This window comes from Lactuca virosa, chromosome 5 (genome assembly GCF_052849685.1).
Source record: "Lactuca virosa cultivar CGN04683 chromosome 5, Lactuca_virosa_CGN04683_v6, whole genome shotgun sequence".
Classification (NCBI taxonomy): Eukaryota; Viridiplantae; Streptophyta; class Magnoliopsida; order Asterales; family Asteraceae; genus Lactuca; species Lactuca virosa.
The window spans coordinates 308,386,566-308,393,368 of record NC_136430.1 but is presented as its reverse complement, the minus strand read 5'-3'; the positions used below and the strand labels follow the sequence as shown (position 1 = coordinate 308,393,368).

The 6,803-nt window shown below is 29.6% G+C and overlaps 1 long non-coding RNA gene across 2 annotated transcripts in view; it reads left to right on the top strand.

The window, feature by feature from the left end:
* The first annotated feature begins 4,234 nt into the window (after nucleotides 1–4,234).
* LOC145116851 (uncharacterized) overlaps nucleotides 4,235–6,803 on the top strand; it is a 3,541-nt gene continuing 972 nt past the window's right edge. The window contains exons 1-5 of one of the 2 annotated variants that reach the window (XR_013712332.1): nucleotides 4,235–4,406; nucleotides 4,470–4,772; nucleotides 5,853–5,920; nucleotides 6,146–6,211; nucleotides 6,505–6,585. This is a non-coding gene — a long non-coding RNA (uncharacterized LOC145116851). The remainder of the gene's footprint in view (nucleotides 4,407–4,469; nucleotides 4,773–5,852; nucleotides 5,921–6,145; nucleotides 6,212–6,504; nucleotides 6,586–6,803) is intronic. The other variant, XR_013712333.1, reaches the window with a different exon arrangement.

Genomic DNA, 6,803 nt, shown 5'->3' with positions numbered 1-6,803 from the left:
TGCCCTAACCGGAAAAGCGATATCTGTGGGCCCCTCGATGATTTGGTGTTGACTTATGTGCTGGGCCCAGCCAGGACTAAATTGATGTGTTCGATTAGAAGTCCTTCATCATCACAAATCAGAAATCGGGAAACATAGATTCTGGACAAAGAGATTGATTACATTCCATGTCTTTCGTCTAGGGATATCTAGCAGAACGAAGGATTATATGATCACTTATCTTAGGACACGTAACTGACTGGGTCAGAGTTCGGCAGCAGCTTTTGGAAGCTACAATTTGCTGGTCAAATTTAGAAGGCATACTAGCAATTATAGTTACAGACTTATCCAAGTGGGAGACTGTTGGATTAGGTGTCTAAGCCCATAACTATAATTGGTATGTACTTGAATTGATAGCAGCACAGTCCTTTTGGGTTGCCCTCAACCTAGCAACTGGACAAGGAAATTATGAAAGGGGAGATATTAATTTATAAGATTAATGAATTAATATAAATGATTTATTAATATGTTAAAAGATTAATATATTAATTAGAAATCATTATGTTTAATTAATTGTTAGCCAGAAATTAATCAGAATTGATTTTGGGGTTAAAAGAATTAATTATAAAGTGCAGGGACTAGTTTTCAATTAACTGATAGTTGAAGGGAAGGATCCAGAACTCCCTTGGAAGGGGGTGGACGAAAACCCTAGGGGAAACCCTAGAGAATTCGTCCAAGGGGTCCAAGATAAGGCCTTGGGTCTTGCTTAGGCCCTAAGCAAAGGATAACTAGGGTTTTCCCTAAACCCTAGTTCCCTCAACTATTTAAGGAGCCTCCTGGCTCACATTTTGGGTACTGATTTCTTTGGAAGAAACCCGAAGGCCGAAATTGCATACTCTCTCCATCCTCTCTCCTCCAAGTTTCCTTCTTGCTAGTTCTTGGGTGTGATTCCATTAGAGGCATTACATTTGTGGTGCTAAGCTTCCAAGAAGATCAAGATCAAGATCAAGAGGATTATCAATTGTTTGCTATAACAATTGAAAGGTATGTAAACCCTAAACCCTAGTTTGTTAATTTCGAAATTAGCCTCTCTCCTCTAGGGTTCTTATTTTGCAATTCAAAGTTGTATGTTCAATAGTTAAAACATAGATCCAAAGTAGGTTGCATGTGAACTTAGGAATTGTTTTCTGGTTTATTTGTTTTACCTAAATCCCATCAAAATGTATGTTGATTTCTATATATTTTTGTATGATTTATAAGGGTTTAATAAGTTTTGTTGATATAAATGTTATAGTAGATGTTGTAGAGGTTTTATGTAATTAAAAGTTGTAGTTTTTTTTCCATACTATTCGTTATTCGTTATATTAGATATTAGCATGCATTTTTATACAAGCTACACAACTTAATACGTTTGATATAAAATTTACACAACTTCAAACGGTTTATAAAATTATCAATTTATAGTAGAAATAACCAATAACATAAAACCATGGTTGTTCATAAAACGAACAGGGTAACTATATGTTTTGTTTTGCTACTAACATTGGTTTTTTATATATAAATAATAAATTAAAGTTTGTTAAAAGTTATTATTTTAATTAAATAATTAAATGCTCGGCGCGGGGATTCGCCTAGTATACTTATAAAGGAGGCATTTTTCCAAGCACCTCATGCATTTGAAACCCCCACACATTTTCACCTTTAAAGTAATTAATAACACATCACACACTTTATATAATTGAAATTTTGAAGCTATTAATGGAACTATGGATGGTGAATTTAGAGCATGACATGAAGGAACAATTGATTTTGCTCCTACGTATTTATAAATATGTTCCCAAATGAAAATTTGGCAAGAATGATGAAACAAAACCTGCTCCTGCATGGTAATTAAATCTTTTACGTAATTCATTTCATACCTTCCACTCATTTACTTTGCTCCTGCTGCATGGTAATTAAATCTCTTTATACATTCATTTCATAACTTCCATTCCTTTAGTTTGTATAATCTCAAATACTCTAAACAGATTATGAATATATGGCATATGTTATAGGATAATATGGATTGGGGATGAAATAAAGCAGACACTATACCTTAGAAATGAATCCAAGTTATCTGATGATCGGTCGGTGAAGGCAATATTTTCTACCGGAGTTAAAGTCTCAAGATAGAATATCAAAACCTTTGCATTTCAGATAGGTTTCCAAAACTATATTTGTTCCAATCTTACTAAAGAATGCAAGAACATGAGGTCTACCCACAATTCTTGAAGAATCTGAAACTCCAAGAATGAAAGAAGATTTAAAACCTTTAAAAATGAATGAGAAACTCGAGCGTAGAGATTTAATAGCGGAAATTCACAAGTTCTACAAAATCTACAATGGAAAAATGCGAAACTAGATGTCTTAAATTACCAAACATTACAGGAAATAAGTAAGTTCTCTAACCCCTTTTAATAATTTTTAAAAAATGTGATTTAACACATGTGGGGTTTACTTAAGAAACTAAACACATACGATCACAAATGAGAACCCATATTTAATCAATTATCGAATAATTACATTAGATACTAATGTGTATATAAACATTACATTTATAATTTTAAACTAATAATAATTTTGCATTATTTATTAGTATAAATTATTTGTAAATAAAAAATATATACATACTATTTAATCGCATACAACCTTTATGTACAACCTATTCAAAATAGATTAAACCATATGAATTATAGTGTAATAATTTTGTTAATTGCATTATGTTTGCATCTTATTTGTTTTAAAATCATAACTTCTCAATTAATCATATGCTTAAAAAGAATGTTAGCTATTTATTTTACCATAATATACATAACCATATTAAACTACATAATTATTTCACGGCGCAACGCGCGGGCATTCGCCTCGTATACTTATAAAGGAAGCATTTTTCCTTTCACCACATTCATTTGAAACTCCCATGACTTTTCAATTTTTTTCTAATAATAATTATAAGTTGTTTAATAAGGTTAAATAAATATAAAACCTAAAGTGTAATCATATATAAACTAAATTTCAATATTAAAAGAATATATTTACTTCTACTTATAAAGTTATGTTTTTTAACTTTTTAGATATTATACTTAATTTATTAGTTTTAATATATTGTTGGATGTAAACCATTATCATTTTAAAGCTACAACTTTTAAACAATTTGTATAAAATATTTAAATTATAAATTTAAATATAACATTACACGACCAACTTAAATATAAATTTTAGTTTAACTTAAACAACCCAAATAATATTTTGTAAATAGTAAAAAATGATAAATTGTAGTGTCTTTCTAATAATGATTATAATTTGGTTAATAATGTTAAATAAATATCAAACCTAAAATGTAATCATAAATAAACTAAATTTCAACATTAAAATAATATCTTTACTTCTATTTATAAAGTTATATCTTTAACTTTTAACATATTATACTTAATTTATTAGATTTAATATGTTGTTCTATGTAAATCATTATCAATTTAAAGCTACAACTTTTGAATAGTTTCGACAAAATACTTAAACTGTTAATTTAAATATAACATTACAGTGTCAACTTAAATATAAATTTCAGTCCCACTTAAAAAAACTCAATGAATATTTTGTGAATAGTTAAAAATGATAAATTGTAGTGCTAAATGCAAAAACTAAATTATAATCTCAATTTAACTAAAATATTTCCTAATGATATTTGTATAATCGTTAAAAGTTTTCAAATAAGTAGCTTAAAATAACTTACAATAACAATAGTTAAAAATAACTCTATATAAATGATTATATTGTTACCTTTAAAATCAAAAAACAATGTCTGATGTTTTAATTAATTATAATGATAAAAATTAAAACGTTAAGAAAATAAATTTTAAAAAATTAATTAACAATAACAAAAACTATAAATAACATTAAACGATATATTATATTTAATTTTATTCATGAGTAACTCGTGGGTAGAAGTCATTCAAACGGTTGAGATTATACAATTATAATAGATGTATATATTATCATACAATTCAAAATAATTAATATATTATGTCAATTTAGTATACGAATTATTATATCAAATTTAACAACAACGTTATTGTTATATTTAAAAAAAACATATATTTGTAAAGATTTCAACTATATAGGTGTTTCTGCGCAACGCGCAGACATTCGCCTAGTGTAATCAATAAAACCACGGACATTAGTTGGAATCTGCAGAATTAAAAAAGACACCTCAATCGATCAAAAAATAATCATTAACTGTATTTAAGGTCACCTGACTTCCTCCTCATGCCGATTTTATCTTCATTTTGTATTTAAGGTCCGTATAATTTCATATGTTTGTTCTTAATTGTTTTTTTAGGATTTAAGGGTCTAATTTTCTCCATCGACTTCCAAGAGCCCTAAATCAGGTACCCACATAATTTCTTCCCAATTGAGTTCTAAATTGCTAAACGTGTCTTTCTTTCTTCCAGGGTTTATCGGTTGTTATCCCAACTGGTAGGTGTCTTTTCATCAATTTTAGTTTCTTTCTATCCTTCAAAGTGTTATTGGGGTTTACTCCAAATTGATTTGGAACAAGTCAAAAGAACTAACCCTCAATTTATTAAAGAACACCAACATAGTAGACCCACAACATAAGCATCAGAAAAGAAGATTATGTTAGAGATGACTTATGCGCCGTTGAAGGAGGACCGTGATGTAATACGTGTGCCCCTTAATAAGCCCAATCAGAAAAAGAATGGTGTATGGAGATATGGATTCAGATGAGTTTCCAGGTTTATGACTGTTTTTATTGTAATTATTGTTATGCAATATTATTCACTTAGTTACTTGGTGTAAACCAACTTGTTGATGTTGTAAAGCTCACAATGGGGCTAACAGTAACTTTCTTCATTGTCAATTTTTTTCCAAAATTCAAAAAAGCATTCTTCTTTCAATCAGGGTCGTAGTGTGATTATTAAGCAACCCCATGGAAGTTCTAAAGTCTTATTATTTATCGTTTTTATCATTTGGACAAGACAATAAATTAATTATTGTAGTTACATTATAATAATTTAGAATACTTTAAATTCATTAATTTTTAGGAGCAATTAGAATGCATGCACATGTTGTATACAAAATATATGAGGATGAAGCTTTTGCAATACCTGAAGAAAGATTCACCAATGCATTTCTTGGATATGGGCCACAAGATCCTGACTTTGCTAGTGGACCCGCCTATAATGAACCATCTTCAACCTATTTTTTGTAGAGCCAATAATTAGGTACAAATTATGTACTTCTGAATTTTCAGTAATTTGGAATCATGATGTAAGATTATGAAGTTGACAGTTATGACATTGGATTTAGTTTTGGTCAATTTGGCACAACAGTTAGTGATCTGATTCAAACATGTACGATCCTAGCATCCAAGTTTCGTGTGTTATTCTCATATTTATCAGTGACATCCATCTTTTTGTAGATTAGTCAATGGGTGTACAAGATACCCCCACCATGGTTATAGTCTTGTAGATAGCTCTTTAAGGTTCTTGTCTACAAGTTGTGTCTTTTATTAATCTTGATCTTAGTGTTATATTTTTGTTGTTTATGGCTGGAACCTATATATGTGTACATATAAGTGATATAACTACAAAGAATTGTGAATAGGGCCATACGATAATTGATGAATCTATATTTACCTAGGTTCATAAAGATCAAGAGTTATAGACTTTGTTTTTATGTTGTGGGGTTTGGTTTTTTGCTAAAAGTAGTCATAATGCATGTTTCTACTATTGAGTTTTGTTGCCAAATTTGTCTTTTTAAGTCTCATGATCCTTTGTTCTCTTAATGATATTCACTTTCTTAATTTCCCACAGGTGATTGGTTTCACTCTTCGGCTGGGGATAATTTTATACTTCAAGTCATCAATGTTAATGCTCGGGAGGTAATTAAAAGTCATGATCTTGTTTGTATTTTCATTAAACTTTCAAAAACTAACCATTATATCAGTAAAATGGTATAATATGGAGGATAAAGTAGGATTCTATAATAAACAAACCAATGAAAATACGTTACTCTTTCTTGCATTTGCAAATGAATTTTTAATGGCACGCCACAAAGTAGCTAATGGAAATGTGGAAAAAATTGCTTTTTTTCATGTTTATTTCAGGAATTATGTATGGCTTCCAATTTTGAAGATACAATGCATTCGTAATCTAGAATTAGTCCATTTCCTGTAAGACACCATTGTTTTCTCTTATAGTATATATAAGCTATCATTTATCCATAGAAAACTTAATAGGAAAGGAGAATTAGCATGATGTTAAAAGATTTAAGGGTGTTTGGATGTGTATTAAAATGATAGTCGTGGTTTGATTATTGAAGTAAAGTTGATTATGAACATAATTTTTAACTTACTTGATTCTGAATATCCCGAGTGCTTAGATGCCAAGGTTGGGTGTTTAAGTAATTTTGCCTATTTTGTTTGGTCATGTGATATCATTCATTCACCTTGCTTTCATTGTTCAGGTGCATCATGGGTTTGTTAATATTTAAGATAATTAAATTGGGTGGTCTGGAATGCTAGATGGTCTAACGAGAGCAAAACAGGTATATAAAGACCTCAAGAGTTTGATTACAAAGCATTCAGTGTGTGGGGAAATGGATGCCTAAGAAAAGTCAGTTTGTTTGCATAGTTGTCATATGTGTTGGCTTTAGTCACTAGAATCTGGCACTTGTGAATTTAAAGCTCAATGCTAAGATTATTTGTTAAAAAGATAAAAAAAAAAAATAGAACAAATCACAACCAGCCCTAGATCCTTATTTTA